The sequence below is a fragment of the Haliotis rubra genome, unplaced genomic scaffold, assembly GCF_003918875.1.
Source record: "Haliotis rubra isolate DU_JTF1 unplaced genomic scaffold, ASM391887v1 Scf191, whole genome shotgun sequence".
Classification (NCBI taxonomy): domain Eukaryota; kingdom Metazoa; phylum Mollusca; class Gastropoda; order Lepetellida; family Haliotidae; genus Haliotis; species Haliotis rubra.
The window spans coordinates 1,327,166-1,346,541 of record NW_025765903.1 but is presented as its reverse complement, the minus strand read 5'-3'; the positions used below and the strand labels follow the sequence as shown (position 1 = coordinate 1,346,541).

The window sequence follows — 19,376 nt, the reverse complement described above, 5'->3', positions numbered from 1 at the left end:
TCATAGGTCATTCAGGATCTTCAGCAGAGCCTTCTATGTGCTGTGGTGTGCTCTGTAGGCTGATTGGAACACCTCATAGAGGTTATGCCAGGAAAGGTGGCACATGAGACGACTGGAGACTGCACGTTCAATGAGCTTGGATATAAATGCTAAGTTTGAAACAGGCCTGTAGTTTTTTGGATCCGCACAATCAAGGCTTGATTTCTTCAGATGTGGCCTAACTAGAGCTGACTTGAGTACACGTATGACATAACAGGATGAAGTAGAAGAGTTAATAATCAGCACACTAATGTTGGCAAGAGTACGTCGACACAGTCATATAGAAGGTCAGTTGGAATCGGATCAAGTAAACAAGTTGTTCTTTTTGCAGATTTCAGTAGTTTAGTAACTTTAGTGTCAGTGAAACTATCAATATGAGTAAGAGGCGTGCCATCAAACATTTTTGGAGGAAAATCAGCTTCAGCCACAGCCACAGAAGACGAAATCTTGTCATGAATGTCTTAGATCTTTTTGTAGAAATATTCCGAAAATGTCTGTGTTGTTGCTGCATTGTCATCAGATGTCGGAAGTGACGATTCCCAGTGTTTACCCAACATACTGAACAAAAGTTTGAACAGCAACTTTGGACTTGACTCATTGACTTTAATCTTAGAATTGAGATGTTGATTTGGCTGATGACCATTGTTGAGTGATTTCTGGCTGAAATATACATTTGGCGATGAATCTCCAGGAAATATTTTTTTCCATCTGCGTTCTGCTTTCCTCTTGTCTCTTTTCGCTTGTCGAACTTCAGGTGTGAAGTCCCAAGCAGATGTTTTAGTGACTGGTATGACTCTGTCCTTCACTGGTGAATGTTTGTCTAGCAGCTCAGATAGAACTCTGTTGTATAGCATATTGTCTTTAAAAGTATCCTTATCCAGGGAGCGTATGTTTACAGCGAGGAATCTTCACATTTGGACTTGGTATTGAGAGGTCCAAGCTCACAAAGATATGGAAATGATCAGAGAGATGTAGATCCTATGCAGATACACATCTGACACAAGCGTCTGAAGCACGGGTTACTATCCAGTCCAGAGTGTGTCCACCTCTGTGGCTTGCCTCTGACACAAGTTGTACACAGTTGTGGACTTCAAGAAGATTAAGTATTCGTTTAGTGTCATGGTTATCCTTGTTGCAAAAATGGAAATTGAAGTCGCCTACGATGATAAGAGCTACTTCGTCAACTTTTCCAGTTGCCGAGACGGTGCCGAGCAGTAATTTCTGCCAATGTTGGCCATACAAACTACTTTGACGCCATCTTGTGGACCCAAGTGAAGAGAATAAAAACGGTAAAGGCATTGCCTATAGACGTTTGATTTTTCAACTTTTTGTCATTGGGATTGCATGAAATAATTGCTCTTAAACTTATGCAAGAAATTCTTCTGAAAATGGCTTATGCGTTTCTTACTTTGAAGAGTATATTTATGGATCGCAGATTCATGTATAGACCTCATCTATAGACCTTTCCATGGCTTATTTCATGGACGAAGCCATTTTGTGGCAGCCATTAAGCGGCTGCAACGATGAACTGGTCTGTGCTATTTGTAACGCCGCGGCAATCTATTACGTTGCAAACAAGTCTAGACGGTGCCCAGTCAACGCTTACGCGGCGAAAAACAACGTCTACATACTGGTCCAATTACATCTCGTTTTAGGAATTCCTGATGTCATGTCTAACAAACATTGCAGGTAAGAAATATTTAAAGTACTAAAGTTTAAAGAAATGACCAGATAATGTCAATATCATGTGCATTTTCTCGTAACTTGGCTATTGTATTGTGCACGAAAACGTAAGGCCTTTAAACGAAGTTGAATTTAACGTGAAACTGTATGTAAACAATAGGCCGCCTGTATCTTATAAGGCCTGTGTTCTGAACTTGAACTTGCCTGTATTTTCAAATCTGTGTGGGGCATTTAAATATTTCAAAACATATTCCCCTAATGTTGTCTGTTTATATTTTGATTTGATATTTCAAGAATCATCGTCAATATTTATTATTTAGCTGTATAAAAATTATTTCAAGATTTACACACGGTAATCTCTTAGTAAATGCTCACAAATGACTACGTTTTAACTATATCTTAATGTTTGACCGCAGTACAGATGTAAGATAAGTTATTATTGACAGAAACACTTGTAGAGTAAGACCAGTGTAAAACACAGAATCAGTGTCAGTCTTAATACTGTCTGCAGAAAAGGCAGGAAAATTAACCTGAACAGAGACATTCTTTGTTTTGGTCGTGTAGTGCTGGGTTGCATAATGGTGATCTACTGACTTGTTAAAATGAACCTGTACTCCTACAGTTCTGTTTGGAACTTTTATCATAGGTCTGTGAAGACAAAAACAAGTCTTCTGTTTACAACAGTCACAATCACTTGGTCTGGAGTCATCATTCTCCTTTTCCTGTTCTTCAGCTTGAGATACAGGTTGATCTGTCAGTTCAGCTTCAGCATGGCACTCCTCAGTCATGCCAGTTGATTGCTCCTTGGGGTCCGAGAAACATCAGAGAGAGGGTGTCGGAAAATGGTCCTTCTCCCTTGTGTCACCTGGAGAGAGGAAAGTTAAAGTATAACAGGCTATTATACATTTACATCAATTAACAGTAATAAATAGTTAATAATATAATTGTCAAAATAACTTTACGTTTAATACATCACTAAAGTACTGGCGGAAATGCTAGAAAAATGCTTTTTGACTTACATTTCAAATTCAGAGGTAATACAGTTACTTAAATAACAACTATCACTTTGAGAAACATCTACCTAGCGTAGACTGAGGGAATAAATTTTGAGACATGCCCTAAAATGCGTTTTTACTGATGAAAATACCAAAAACTTAGAAAAATAAGGGGTAGTGGGACGTTATTTGATACAAACATTAACTGCCTGTGTTACGTCATCAGCAGGCACGGTATCGACAGGTGAAATTGACACCTGAGCACACGCTCGGGCGAGGGGTCATCTCAATGGATGTTTTCTTCAAAATGTTGAATATGTGTACGTATAGTATACGTATTGGTTATGTAAGGGATCATTTGTGTATGTGTGTTTGTTGTAAAATAAACATACGAATTACTGTACGTTGGAAAGAATCATATCACTTGTGTTATCTTATCGATTGATTGTAGAAATGTGCAACGTTTTAATAAATGTTTTGCATGTCAACAGTATATTTAGTTGCAAAAATATGGATGGAATTCGGTCAGTTTAATCTAGTTGTGAACATTGGCCAAAGCTTTAACGAAGTCACTGGTGTAGCTTCTTTAGAATATATATATTCTTCTTCTCCTAAAGTTTGTAGACCGCCCGCCCAAGTACTCCCTTGTCAAAGTTGTCAAGGAATGAATGAATGAATGAATACTCTTTATTTCCCCCAGTGATTTGGAGAGTACATTAGATTATATTAGTTGTCAGTCGCACTGACGACAGAGACAATACATATGACAATTCAGTTCAACAGGGTTTTCACAACAAAAGAGAAATATAAAGAGCTGTATATACATGGTGTGTGACATAATTTCACAGATATAATATACACCTTAAGTTCCATGAGCTGACATTTTTAGCCACGATGCACATGAATGTTGCCCAGCTGTCAACATCCGTAATGGCACCGAGGTATGTCAGGACCTTAGCTTCATCACTAGCAGTGTCCTCGAGTTTGAGATAGGTGTCAAGGTTGAGGTTATCAAACAACGTCTCACTTAGCACATTTCTTTGTTCAATGAGGCTTTCACAGTAAAGCAATTGATGCTTAACAATGTCTTCACTTTCGCAGTCACAGAGCAGACATTGTCCCGATGTTACAGGTAATATGCCGAGCTTAACCAGGGCATAAACAGGAGGAGATGCGATACCATACCAAACACACAGATTCCAGAGACGATGTGGAGCAAGCTGGGTGTGAATATCACTAAACCTATGCATATCAGGACGTTGTTGCAAAGTGTTTCTCCATTTAATATTTTCAAATCTACACAAGGTTCGTTTGACTGTGCTTTCCCATATACTTGTACATGGGAATTCTCCGGTTTTGATAAATTTGTCTAGTACGTCTGAAAACCCATACTTCTTGGCTACATTTAGTAGATCATGTGTTATGGATCTGGTACTATGTGTGGTAGTGGTGGCATACTGGCACAGTCTCAGATAGAAGATCGGCTTCACAATGGTTGTGCCGGCTGCTCTACAGAGTCGTCCTAAGAAGAGAAGCTTCATCTTGTCTATTCTGCCCAGCATTGTCCATAATCCAAGGACCTGGATTGTAGCACCTGTAGACGACCTCTTGTGGAGATTCTGGACTCGCCGCGCAAATTACCGTTGCAAAGTTTCCATTTCGTTGATTTCACAATTGCTGATATTTGGCCAGAGTTCACATGCATAGAAAGCAGATGGGAAGATTACTCTTTGCCAGATATTCGAAGAAGATATTGGGTTAAATCCTCCAGCTCTGAGGCCAACTTCTCTTAGGGAGTTGATTGTCTGTCTTGCTTTAGTACAAGCTCGAGTAGTTCGTCCACTTGCTTTCTCTGTGTGTATCAGAGAGCCAGCATAAATCGTGCTAGTATGGATTGGCAATGTCACGGCTCCAATTTGGAAGACAGATCTATTACATTGTCTTCTGTCGTTGATGAAAGACAAGACACAGCTCTTACTGGCGTTATATGTCAGTCTACAGCGGAGGGCATACTGGTGGATTGCAGCAAGGGACATGTTCAGTCCATGTGCAGTAGTACTGGCAACAGTAGTATCATCGGCCAATAATACTAAGGGGATGTGCTCCTTACCAACGATTAGCCCGTGTTGTAAATCATCAAGTTGGGATATCAGGTCATTGATATAGACTAGGAACATCCATGCTGAGAGCACACGACCTTGTCCTACTCCTTGTTGGACATTGAACAAATCACTCATTTTACCATTGTATTTAACACACGCACATGCTTCTTGATACGATTGACGGATGATATGCCATCCACGGCCCTTTACACCAAGATTGAATAGTTTCAGCAACAGACCCTCATGCCATATCCTATCGAAGGCCTTTTCGTTGTCGAGAAAGGCAACAAGGACATTTGAGTGTTTATCTCGATAATATGAGATAACCTCCTTTAATACATATGTGGCTACACTGGCTCCATGCTCTTTCCGGAATCCACACTGGAGGCGATGTGGGAAATCAGGATTTACAATTTCGATGTAAGATTCCAGTCTGTCAAGCAACTAATGAAAGGTTTACCTCTGTGTTTTTTCAAACAACAAAAAACTTATAAACCTTTGCAACAATCGTCTGCAAATAGTTGGCCATAGTGGACGCTGTGATAAAGATGTGCATGCATGACGGGAAACTTATTTATCGAGACTTAACATTTATATTAATATTTCTTCAATAAAGAAACGATAATTAAGTAAAGTAACACAAACATTCACCATTTATTTGTGTAAGAAAAACGTTAATTTATATTTTTACACCACCTGTATTATTAGCATAAATGTAAAGACTATTTCAGATTTCTGTTGTTGAACTCTGAAAAAATCTTTAGTTGTTGTTTTGGTACCAAATTCTCTTCTGTAAACTGCCCTTTAAATGCATGGGAATGTTAAATCAATTGAAATAAAAATTAGGTACACTATAGGTGAGTTGATATATTGACAACATAATACATTTATCACCTTTCTAAAGATATTAAGGCTAAAAAGCATTTTTCTAGCATTTCCGACGGTACTTTAGTAGGACTATATTGTGCATTACATTAAACTAAAAGTACACTAACCTTTCTTTGATATCCCAAATTTAAGACTGGATCAGGATTTTGTTTGCTTGGATGGCAATCCCAAAAATGAATTGAGCATATCTGAAAAAAAAGTTATAAAAATAAAATAATTACATTTCTATTTAGCCAATGTCACTCCAGTAACTACAATGGTTTATCACATTTTCAACATTTTTTTTCACTCCTGTTAAACACTAGAGCCGTTAAATAAAGAAATTCCTTACATCCGTGTACTATGTGTACACTGACGACACACAGAGGGTAAAGTAATTAAGTAATAACAAACTACATAATAAATTAATCCAGTAATGTTATTCTTAACTCATTTTAAGTAAAGATACATTGAGTAAATAATGATAAATAGACTGTTTCCTCTCAATATATTTTGGGCATATTGCAAGATATCAGTAAGTTTCTACAATACAAATGTCTCTAGAATAATGATTTGTAGCACATAAGCTTTTAAAATGATGGAATATTTTACTAGTAAAAATTGTCGTTCAACCCTTTGTTGCATAGCTTTACCCTACAGTGCATTCGTACCTCCTATACTGTAACATAGGAGGTACGAATGCTACGAGATCTTAAGCTTACGAGAGCTTTGTGAAACGGGGTACAGCACTGTTGGCCCTACATGAATAATATCCAACGTTTCATTATCTCTAGTTATCAGATGGGATACACTATTGTGCCACTTATTATCTTGATAAATACATACCACACTGCTATCAGATGGGTGAAAATCCTTCCGATTAACACGTGACACCCAAACACGACGACGATCTTCATTCACAGGAAACCTATGGAGATGATAGGGAAACAAACAAGGGCAGTCCTTCCGTGGCAGTTTATGGACTGTACAGGGCAATTCCTTCAATATACGTAGATTTCTCTGGCTATTTGTACAGTTTTTCATAGTACAAATTCTCCCTGATCCACGTTTATAAGGCCTACCTCTGTCTCGAACAAACCCAGCAAGTTCCCAGACGTAAAACGTCAATGTCAATTTGCAGCCGCTTAATGGCGGACGACACTAGCGCCACCACAAAGGGGGATAACTGAGAGTGGCACGAAGCACTGCTCCGTGGAAAGGTCTATAGTTGATAAACAGGGTAAGAAGTACATTCCTTTTTCATATTGTACTAATTCTATATAAAATATGCTTTGTGCTGAAAAGGTTTTTTTATTCATCATTATGACTTTTAGAGCTAAAAATAACTCTTTTATGTAAATTTAAGACTAAAAGCCACCTAAAACGATTTGGTGACTTACAGCATATGGAAAATATATTCCTTAACCAAATATGCATGGTATTTGATGTTAAAACCATTGTTCTGTTCCGGGTTTTTGCAACTTTTTCAGTTCCCGGTTAAATTTTGGTGGCCATCTTGGATTTCGAGCTAAATATAGCTTTGGCATTAATATTCGGATTGGAACCAAACATTTTTTTAAACTCCTTTAACATATAAACACAACAGAATATATGATTTGCTTTCATCAAAAAACTTTTACGGAATCCAATAAGCTCCTTGACTAATACTTAAAAGAAATGAGAACGTCTAAGGAAAAAAGCATTTCGATCTCTGAATACTTCTGAGCTATTTAAATACAAAAAGCAAAGGAATAAAGTAAATAATCTGAAAAGAATAGCCAAGGGAAACTTTTATTCTAATTTTGATAACTATTTATCACCTCAGTCTACTCAATCAGGTTGTTAGTACTTCATCGGGGCCCACTCCCCTTCTTGTCACTGATGATTCTGGGATACCTTCAGTTTTCACAGATTTGGATAAAGCTCAAACATTAAATGAATATTTTGTATCTGTTTCAAATGTTACTAATGGCGGCAAGACTTTGCCACCTGTTAGCCATCGCTGTGTTAACAGTATAACAAATGTCATTAACACGTCACAATTTAATTCTGGACTCACAAAAGTCCAGAAACTCTCCGCACTGTGGGTACTTTCTGACAAGTGATTTGACCAAATTAAACATGCAGTTGTTTTGAATATATGCCAAGGATGAAAAAATGAAAAAAAACAAATTGCGAAAACTTGTCCAATGGGCGAGAATGTTTAATTTTTCTCAGAATTCATGTTTTGGAGGTTGTAAATGAATGAGTGTATGTTTATAAGCATCATGACACAAAATTTAACTGATTGTGACTTAATTCGACTAACTTAGGGCGATATTAAAACATCTCGCCCATGGGCGAAAAATATGTTGGCCCATGGGCGAGAATGTTTAATTTCACTCAGAATTCATGGTTTGGAGGTTGTAAATGAATGAGTGTATGTTTATAAGCATCATGACACAAATTTCATTTTGACTTAATTCCACTAAGTTAGAACGATATTAAAAACTCTCGCCCATTAAATTATATATTCTGTGAGATATGAAATGAAAAATAGTGAAAAAAAAGATTTTTCCTAATGTTGCATTGCTGTACCTTTACCCGTCGGAGAAGTCCTTCTCAAAAGATATATTCCGTTGTTTGGAGCAGGCCTATATGACTATTACGCCCCAGTGCTGCTAAACAACTCGTAAACCTTTAGTCTGACATAAACGCAGGTATCCTGTATATGTTGCACATATACTACACAACGTATTATGCATGTAGTCAATGGTATCCTAAGCAACATCCACTCGTATTCAAGATTACACTTGGTTAGCGATGCAAACAAATGTGTATTCGTATGTGCATTTTAATGAAATGAGGAACCAAGCAAGCAAAGTCATAGTATGCATAAAAATCAAGTTGGTACACTGGGACTCGTTATCATCGGAGGAAACTCACAGTTTACTTGTATGGACGATCTATTATAAGTACGTGTTGTCTGTTTGTGGTAGACAGAACCGTTACATAGCATGTAGAGCACGGATACACTGCTCGTGCATCCCACACACTCACGTGCACGTGCTTCACAACATTCGCAGTGCGTTCACCGTTAACATCTGGCGGTGCGTGTCACTGACTGAAGACGTGAAGGGAGGCATTGACAACTTCATGAGCGCATATTATCATATTTATCTGAATCATATAAATTGTTCAGCAGTATATACAATGGGGGTTTTGGATCAAGTCCAACAAAAGCCTCTGCAAAGCCTTATTTGTGAAATAAGGCTTTGGTCGGACCCTTGATCCAGATATCATTACCCCTACTGCTTTCCCGATCTTATAAAAAGTTCGGAAGCTAGCGGGATACGAACACCCAATGTTATACCTCACAGCCGCGCCACTCAACTGACTGAGCTACCGGGGGCATGGCTAAAATGTGTCGGTTTAACGGGTCTATCCTGGGATTGCATCATCCAATGCTGGGCTGCGTCTCACGTGCCGCTATGCCACGTTTACCTCGATGAAACAGTTTAATGTGAATCGCCTATAATCTCTTTGGTGTTTGTAATAAAGGCTTGCCGGGCTTTTTGTACTCCCTGTTCTATGTACTTTTTTTTCTCATCCTCGCTGATAGCAGACTTACGAGACTTGGATCGAATCTCTTTTTTCATTTTGTTATATTTTTCGAGTTCAGAGAGGATTGAACGAAACTCCTCCTCCGAGATCTTGTTGTCAGTGAGTGCCGTGGAAATACGCTCACTTACTGTGTTCAGCTTTGCTTCAGCCAGAACCCTGATCTTGTCGTGTTTCAATGCCTTACGATGCAGTCTGCGGGATGCAAACTTAAGCACCAACCCTAACACCCCTGCCACCCCAGCTGTTATTTCGATACCTAGCACTATAGGTGCGGCCACGATGGTGGCTAATAACCCAACACCTGCCGCCCCTAGCCCCATGCTGGTTGTCATAAGGGCAGTATCAGCCCCATCAACGATATTGGAAGCTCTATGGTACTTCTTACACAGTGCTTTCCGCATGTCGCGGTCTTGTTCTAGTTGGCGTTTTACATCACATAACTGCCTCAACCGGAACCTGTCTACGGTTTCCAGGGTCTTCGCTACTTCCTCTACGACTGGGTACAGCCCCATCCTGTGTGCCTATAATATAGGCTTCAGTTAACAGTCGATCAACGTACTTGAGGCTTATAAGGTATAAATCTTCATGTAGGAGAATAGGTGAGAATTTAATAGGTAACTCTGCATCCACAAGAGCCCCATAGGAGGGGCTTATTGAGGGGGTTATAGAACCCGTTAAGGGGTCCGGTTGTATGATGATACGGTAACGTTGACCATGGTTCCGGGGATTCCAGTATACTGTCACCCCAGGTAAAAGTTGTTGTTTTATATTATTACTATTAACTCTTTCGAGATAGACTTCTATGATAAGTGTGGAGCCTGGTACCATAGCCGGAATCCCTATGTGCGCGTAGCAGTCATACCTTAACTCACCCCTGTGGAATGCCAGTAACATATTGGGTAAAACCGGCCTAGTATCATCCTTGTATTAGGCCCCGGAACGAAACACGCGGGCAAGGTACTGCTATTCTTAATTTCAGAGATATAACTTTGTTCCTTTAATGAGATATAAAGTGAGGCGAGGGTTAAGTTGACTACTCATTCAGGCTCTTTAAAATCTGATAACGACACCCGCCTATACACGTTGTCTTTCAAGTGCAGGATGTATAAGGTGTCTTCCTCACCAGGCTGATTGAATCCCTCCGTGTCCCCTAGGTCGTTAAGTGTAGCGTTGGGACGATGACTGGTCATTGCTATAATACTACTACGATATAGTTTCCAACTGGTTTTCTGATAATAGTTCAGGGGTGAACTTCACCCCCATGAAGTGTATGTTGTCAGGTAGGAAGATCTTGGTTAGTGATATCGTGTTTTCCACGATCACGGTGACGCCCTGCAGACTGGTGTTGGAGCCGACACCCACCCGCACGTAAACTGTGCAAACGTGATACTGGTGTCGTTTCGCCCACCCGAGTTTGATCCCCTTCACGATCTCGACATCACCCCGCGATGGTTCCCCTAGGTAGACTTGGATGATCAGTGTTGAGTTCGCCGTTAGACTCTCAAGGATGGTGACCACGCCTTCGAATTCAGACACCAACTGCAATGTCACGTTTTGCATGCCCGGTTTACTTGATAGCATGTGGGCTGCCATACTAGCGACTGGGCTGATGACTACGCTACGTCTCTGTACGAACGACTTTGTTTAGGTGGTTTTCTTTGTTATCCGTGAACACGTAGGGGGAGCCGAGCCAAATATTGAGAAACCAGTCGTCTTTATCGGGTAATAACACCCACTTGTCATCTTCGGTGAAGACAAGCGTATATGGCTTGTTTCGGGCGACGGTAGTGCTCTCAACATCGTCTAAGTCGAACAGTTTGCCCCCGAACGATAGGTATATTATCCATTTATCATCACCGGGTGTTGACTAGGGTGTACTTAGTGTTGACGACCGCTCTTGAGGTATCTACTATATCACCTAGGGCTCCACCGGAGGTGACTTCAACGCGTTTGTAAATGTTGTTTTTCAGTTGCAAGGCGTACAATTTACCATCTACTCCGGGAGCGTCGAAACTGCGTGTGTCCCCAAGGTCGGAGATCCCCACATTGATGCATTTTTTCACCCCGGGCCCTTGTGGGCTGGTCATTTTATGTGAATCGTTAAGCTGAGGTATCCTATATTGACGGGATTATGATTTATATCTAACACTGATATTATCAGCTCAGGTATGTTGCCTTGAGCCAACCTCTTATACTGCCGCGGTGAAAACGACTCGGTTCTACCGTCGTTGTATTTCTCCGTTTTAACCGGCACTGCTCTCAGTATAGTGGAAGGGTGACCCCCTTGAATGTTGTACGTTGTGCTCACCTGACCGAGATGAATGTACAACTCTCGGTACAGTAGGTCGGGTAACTTCATGCCTGTGACGGTAGTTGTTGGTTTTATCTCGTCAGGCGACATACCTAGTGTCCTCGCCAATGGTCGACCGAGTCTCAAGGAGTTTCTTCCGTTGTTGATTAACACCACTGTGCCGTTTGAGTCGTTCATCTTGAGTTCGGCTCCCAGGGGCTTGAAGACCTCATCGCTTAGTGAGCACACACTGTAGTAGCCGTCAGTTATCTGGCTGCGAGCCCCACTGATGAACAGCTTATTGTTGCTGGCATTGATGTTAGGCCATTGCGGTAGGTAGGTGATATCGCAGAGTGCGACTTCGAGTTGACCCGACGTGTTATCGATCGCATGCATCAGCTGAACGGTCTCGCCGCTCGTTATTCCTGGAAGTGTTATGTACATGTTAGAGTATATATACTCATTATATAATAGTTTTAAAATGTACTCCCAAGGAGTGTCTTACTCCCCTGGAGTGTTTTACCCTAAACTGGACATAGATTTCTCGCCCATGAAGATCGCGGTCGCTGATGGGATGTATTTCAACGCCCAGCTTTTAGATGTGTTCAGCCTGTATAAATTTTCGGTGACTAACGCTAAGGTAGTTCATGCTTGGTTCAACAACCCGATGCAGTTCTGGCAGAATCAACTCAACTTCGATGTGTGGTGCGCTACAACGGGGTGTGGTGTGACATTGACTGACACTCGGCGTGGACCGCTGAGTCAGTCTGTGTTCACATTCCACGTGTACTACCAAGTCAGGCGTATCCTTAAAGAGATCCGCGCTCCGGTCCCACAGCACAACGCATGGAACGAAAAACAACAAGTACAATAGATGGGCCTATGAACGTATTTGCAACGACCAACTAAACCCGGCGACGGATTGGCGCTGTCCGACCGAACCACGGGTTGGGTATCCCCATCGCTCACAACATGCACCTCGTGGATGCCAGCGAGAAGTTGAAAGAATGGGGTGACAAGTCGTATCATCACCTCACAACCAACGAGTGGGATGACCGTTACATGGCTTTCAATGACAGCAAGGATTACCGAGTATGGAGGTTCGAACAGGGGGCAGCGGATGACTGGGAAAAGTTCATGCTGGACACGTCGAAAGGGTTTACTCGTGCCTGGGTAATCAGGTTGAACGACTCGATTCGAACGTACGTGTGGGCGCTGTTGGGTGCGCAGATGCAAACGCGTTCCAACATCCTCGGTAAGGGGACTGCTTACGACGCTCAGAAACAGTTCGTTGTTAACGTTGAGGATGCTATTAATTCTCCGGTTGATCTCCCGAGTGCTATCAAACGCTACCAAGACGTGTTGGAATACGCAAGGTCGAAAGTCGACTGCGTCTTCGACGTGGGACTGTAAATGGCTCCGAGCGATATGCAACTGAGAGTTAAAAAAGTGGTGGGCTACAACAACGAAATAGTCATAGCCATGGTAGGCCAAAAGTTTGGCGTAAACCCCGATGCCAACGTCCCCCACGTCCCACCACCCACGACTGGTGAAATGGGTATAGTGGCGCCACCTCCGGAACCTAGGGTTCAACCAACACCCCCTGTGGGGTCACACACACCTGTACACGTTCAGCAGCACATCGACCGTAAAACGGCTCTGGTGGTTGGTGGGGTAGCTTTGGGGCTTATTTGGTTAAAAATTCCTTAGCCGCTACGTACACCAAACCCGCCACGGCGACGATGGCTGCCCACAGGTTTTGGCTGAGCCACGAAGCAGTTTTAGCCAGAGCGCTCAACAGCCACGAGACGATGCTACCCAGGGATTTCAGGTGTTTTTTTATCCAGTCTTTGGCACCACCTGTGGGTGTTGGTGTGCCACCACTTGGGGGTGTGGGGGTACCCCCACTCAATGACACCACCAGGGTTGATATGATGAAGCCCAATGCAGTCAGAATGCTGGCGATGGTGATCCCGTGCTCCCGGAACAGTATCCGAATCCTGTCAGCTAACGTGGTGTCCTGGTAGAGGACTCGATCAACGGTTTCCCGCGCATGGCTGACCTGGGATTGAAGCTGCTCTCGGAAGGAGGATGCTGTTTCCAGCCGGGTCTTCCTTTCCTCTTTCAAATTACGTATTCGTTCCTCGATGGTGGCTTTCAGAGACTCATCCTCTGTTTCACTGAGTTTGGCCTTTTCATGGGCAATGTGGTCGTCTATCGCGTCCAGTTTGGCCGTGTTGTTCACGAGATGTCCGCAAATGGTTTGCATGGCTCTTGTCCAGCCCCGTAGTTCCCCCGAACGGTAAATTCGAACCCGGTAAGGGTTTGTTATGGTAGGTGGCCAACAGCTTTTCAATGTTATCAGTCATGTCTTGATCCGATGTGGCCCTGGACGCCTTTGCAGATCTTGAACGGCCTCCTTGGGAAGCTTAGGCCGTATACCGCAATCTATGAAGCCTAGTTCATCGCGGATAAAGCCACCCCATGGCGACTGCCGAAAAGTTGATAAGGCAAGCTGTTCTCTCGCGCGCTTTATTCATGAGATCGACCTCCGGCGACCCTCAGTCGCAGCGCGCTATTGCCATCAACAAAAACTTGGAATAGTCTCGCCCCACGGCTCTACATAATTTTTATCCCCTTTTAAGCCATCGTAAAACCCGTTGACGGCCTGCTTCACGAGTTCGTTGCCTTGCGTGAATGGGGTTTCATTCTCGAATGAGGTTTCATCATCCTCGAATGCCTGGGCACTATCATCCCACATATCATCCATAGGTATGTTCTCAGCCATTATTTAGTATTAAAACTTATATATTTCATTTATATAACAATGTATGGTAGAAAACTAGATCCTTTCAGAAGATCAAGATAGCCTCTAGGCGTCAGAGCCTTGCGCCAGTCGGTGATCATCACCAACAATCCCAGCAAGATAGACCAGAATCAAACGCTGCTGGTAAGATTCCCAAACCTTGGCGAGAATGACCTCATTGTACCAGGCACGGTTCGACTGACGTTCAACCTCACGTTGACCTCCGACAACAACAAACGCGAGCTAGTGCGGAACGTAGGCCGAGCCATCATCAAGAAAACCACCATCAAGATCAGTGGTAACGAGGTGTTGAGCATCGATGACAGCGACGTCTTTCACTGCTACGGGGACCTCTGGAAAAGCGAGGGAGAACACGTCAATGACGTGTACCAGGGCATCAGCAAATCGACCCGGTTGCGCATGGGGTATGGCTTCATGCAAGACCAGTTAGACAAGATCACTGACAGTGAAAAGGCCATCGCCCAAGCGTACGGCAACAGGTTCTGCGTGCCGCTCGACTTCGAGTTGCTCACGGGACACGCGCCGTTTTACCAGGTCGCGCTGGGTGATAGCCTTGAATACGAGCTCACGTTTAATGACTACAGCAAAGTAGTGTGTACGCCGAACGGCGATGAGGCCAGTTACGTCATAGACAACATCTCTCTGGAGTTCGACATGGTCACTAGCCCGGAGCTGGCCAGGCAGGTTCGAAGTCAGTACTCAGGGAAGATGGCCATCCTGTACGATCGCATACTGAGGCATAGATAAGAGCGACACTGTGTGGAATATCAACCTGAACGTGCCGGTGCGATCGATGAAAGGCATCCTTGTCGTCCCAGTGGAGGATTACGAGCCGTTCCGGAGGGACAGCGAGAAGTTTTTCAACCCCGAGATTGAAAAGGTGGAAGTGACCATCGAGCGGCCCAACCAGCTGTTCAGTCATGGTATGAGGGCATACCAGCAGTGGGATGAGATAAAAAGCTACCACCATCAAACAACACTCATACATAACCAAAGACCTGGACCTATCCTCCGTGCAGATCGGTGAATACCTGACCACCAAGTAAGTGGCATTGCTGTGGTTGGACATGCGATCCACGGATGACCATAAACTTCTGCGGTAGCGGTGTCGCCCGCGATGAACAACGGCAGCGAGGGGATAACCATCCAGATCACCAAGAAGGCTCAATCCGCTGGCAAGTTGAAATTATTTCTGTGCGTTATTATGGACGCGCAACTTAATATAGACAATGGGAGATTCGTGCAAGCCATCTACTGATGGCGGCAAGCCATCTAGTAGGCCACTGCCTACTGATTTACCCGCGACCCACACTGCGCCATAGTGTGCGGGCAGACTGGCTGTGGGAAGACCGTTTTCGTGCTGGATATGTTGGAGGGGTACTACAGGGATGTGTTCGACAACATCGTTATCATGTGCCCTACTCTGAGCATGAATAAAACGTACACGGAAAGACCTTGGGTGATGACGGACCCGGACGTACATGTAGTCGACCCGGGAACACGCCTGCAGGACTGGTTGAAAGCTCTTCACGAGAAATTTAAAGGGGAGTCGACACTGTTCATACTGGACGACTGCAGCGCTAATCGCGAGATAACAAAAAAGAGAGACATGCTATCGTACCTGGCCTTCTCTGGCCGACACGCGAATCACAGCGTCTGGGTACTAACGCAGAAGTTCAACTTGGTGTTGAAAGACCTCAGGGAGCATACGCGATGGGTGGCCTTATTTCACTGCAAGGACAGGGATTCGTTCGAGGAGTGTTTGAGAGAGAACGATGTGATGAGCAAACATGATAGGGAACGTGTGAAGAAACAGCTCGCTGAAACTAAACATGCTAAGCTCGTGCTCAAGACCGACCAACCAGTGGCTTATAGGGTGTTTTAGCTTAGCAAAGCTAAGCAAAGCTTAGCAAATGCTTAGCAATGCTTAGCAAAAGCTAAGCAAAGCTTAGCTCTTAGCGTTTAGCATATCAATTATAGCTATGGTATTTGAAGTGTTCGTTGTGTGCAACTTAACCTTCATTTCTCTGTGTTTCGCCCATATCGTATATTATATAGTTAAAACTAAAACTTACTTATCACAATATAAGATGGAGTGTGATGAACTGCTTGAACAATTGTTGGTGCCAGTGGACGATGACAAGCAAGAGAAACTGGTGGCGTTGGCTGTTGGTGGCAAAGCCAAACATTACTTTGGGGAGTACACTCCCGATAAAATTCACAAAATGTCAGCCGAAGAAATCGATAAGCTGTACGCTAGATACGAGTCTAGACTCGGGGCAGAGATGACGAAGACCATAGGATCGGCTATGACCCAAATATACACTGGTATTGCGTCATACTTCCTTCCCATACCCCCGGAGCGCCGACTTTACCTGTGGGAAGACCTCGAGAAAGACCCTTTTATTGAACACGCCTTGAGCTCTATCAGCTGCGAGCTGTACCACAAATATGGTATGTTGTTAGCCCCGGTGACAGCGGCGATTATCACGGCAAAGCATTGCCAATTTGAGAGGAAAAGTAATAATAATAGTATAGATGGATGCTGCACAGGAGGAACCCCAGACCCCACAACTGGAGGAGACCCCCACTTTTGGGGAGACCCCCAGGGAGGTGAACCCTCCCGAGGTGAACCCACCCCAACCCCCTACAGTAACCAGGCACAAGAACCCTAAGAGAGTAGCTGCAGGTAAAAAAAGGTGGTGTAACCAACATAAAATTATCACGATGACTCACCCGTCTCGACTCTTGTTGGTTGTAGGCGTAACTGCTGCCGTGGTTATCTCATGGTTATATACTCGACACAGGGAGGGAAACCCTCCCAGTGATCCCGGGGAGAAACCCCCACAATTAGAGGTCAACCCACATATCATGTTATAATTAAATATTTTTATATCATATACATAACGTCTGAGGGGAAAACGTTCGTCCACGTGACACGCATACCACGCCAGCGTGGTCGCCAGTCTAGCCGTAGGATACGCTCGGTTGACCAAGATGGTGCTTAAACAACCAACTATCAAGCTAGATTTCAACCTGCAGGATATGGGTATGCTCATAATGAACCTTGGTATGGCGATGGCTACAAAAGACATCCTAGTAAAACAAGGGATACTACCTGAAAATATTATGAAGTAAATATAGATGGCTACGATTGCCATGATGGTCGGTGGGGCGCGTTAAGTAAATGCCTATCATTTTCCTCGAGTAATTTCCTCTTCTCAAACTTCACGAGTCACACGCTGCTGAAATACAGGCAGAAAGGCGACATAACCTCGCTATTGAAAAATTACAGGCGGCACAATCCGAGTAGGCTAAAAAACGCCTCCAGAGGATCGAATACATTAACGAACAACTCAGGCGTGAGAGCCATGCCGTTAAAACATTCCACGATGTCGATGACGCACCGAGAGAATACTACCTACTAACAAGTAAACAGCTGGGACCCCTACATAAGCCCACACTCGCTCAGTACTACACACCATCGAAGGGGCAAATGGACCGTGAACTGGTCTTTATCACGCTGGGTATAGCAGCGACTGCGTTGGTTGTGAAACAATTAGACTAAATACTCATATAAGTATGCTAAACATGAGACCTGCTCCATACCGATGCGAATACATACTTATGGGGAAGAAAGAAACCTGTAGTAGGAGATGCAGGACTGAGGGGTACTGTTGTTTCCACATGGGAAGCCCTAACTACTCGTGTTCTGTGTGTGGTTAGGGGTTAAAGGGCACTACTGCCTATGTAAAGCTCACGGGGCGAACGTAGTCAGACATCACTTCAACTACGAGAATAAAAAGGCCTACATAAAAGAACGTAGGCGACTTCTCAAGATAGACCCCCAATTAGAGACTGTGAACACCTAGGTATAACTATGTTTGTGGAAATTGACCCCAGGGAAAGTATACCCGGCATCGAATCTCTGGTCAAAAACATACTCAAAGATGAACTGAACTTATGGGGGCGCTTCAGATTTCAGGTCATATTGGAAGTGGCATGGATTAAGGAGGGTGTTAAGTATACTCACCCCTTCACATGTGGGCGGGACATCACGACTCAATACCAGATAAATTGTTTTACAAGTATACAGGAATACATGTACAACTTCAAGGAATACTATATCCAACAGTGTAAGTAATGGATTGTAACGGCCCATCTAGTGATTTTATGAGCGCCTCACTATTTTTTACCTTTATGGCAGCCCAATTAGAGATTGATATTCTTAGGTGTGTGCAACTATGACTACTATTCGCGAGCTTAAGCAGATCGCGAGACAGAGAGTTGTAATTGGTTATTCTCGAATGACCAAACCAGTATTGTTGAGATTACTTAACATACAAACCCCTCCTACGGTAAAACAATTAAAAGCTCAAGCAAAACAGCTTGGATTCACGGGTTATTCAACCCTGGGGAGAGCCGGGTTAGTCGCATTGTTATCACATGCCCCTATAGCAAAACCTCCCACTGTAAAACAATTAAAAGCTGAGGTACGCAATTTGGGTTTAGGGGGATATTCCCGTATGAGGAAACCACAGCTTGTAGAACTATTACGGCAGAATAGAGCTATTGACCTACAGTTCATGCGCACTGAAGCTGTAGGTAAGGTAACTATTTGAGGCTGCTACGCATGCATGTTGATAGGAACATAGACATCACAGATATCAAGCCTCTGATAGCTGATAAAATAAACTAGGAACTAAACGATTTGGGAAGTATAAAATTTCAAATCACAGTGAAAATGTCACTCGATAAACAGGGAAATGGGGTCACTGAGTACGTTCAGCCTTTTCTTCCGAGGTAAACAAGAAATCGTGACCCATATAGAGACCATAGGCGCATCAATCGATACCAGTTTTCAGCAGATACGAGAATGCCTAGAACGCTACACACACTTGGGGTCCGGGTGGGCTGTAGATAAAATTGATAATGTCTATCTAGACATAGCTAACTACGTGCCGTTCAGA

At 43.3% G+C, this 19,376-nt stretch overlaps 1 long non-coding RNA gene across 1 annotated transcript; it reads right to left on the bottom strand.

The window, feature by feature from the left end:
* Nucleotides 1–2,512: 2,512 nt before the first annotated feature.
* Nucleotides 2,513–6,698, bottom strand: LOC124274461. The gene is made up of 3 exons (XR_006897952.1): nt 6,533–6,698; nt 5,815–5,895; nt 2,513–2,587 (listed from the first exon to the last, which is right to left on the bottom strand). It is a non-coding gene; the product is annotated as an uncharacterized LOC124274461 (long non-coding RNA).
* Nucleotides 6,699–19,376: the final 12,678 nt, after the last annotated feature.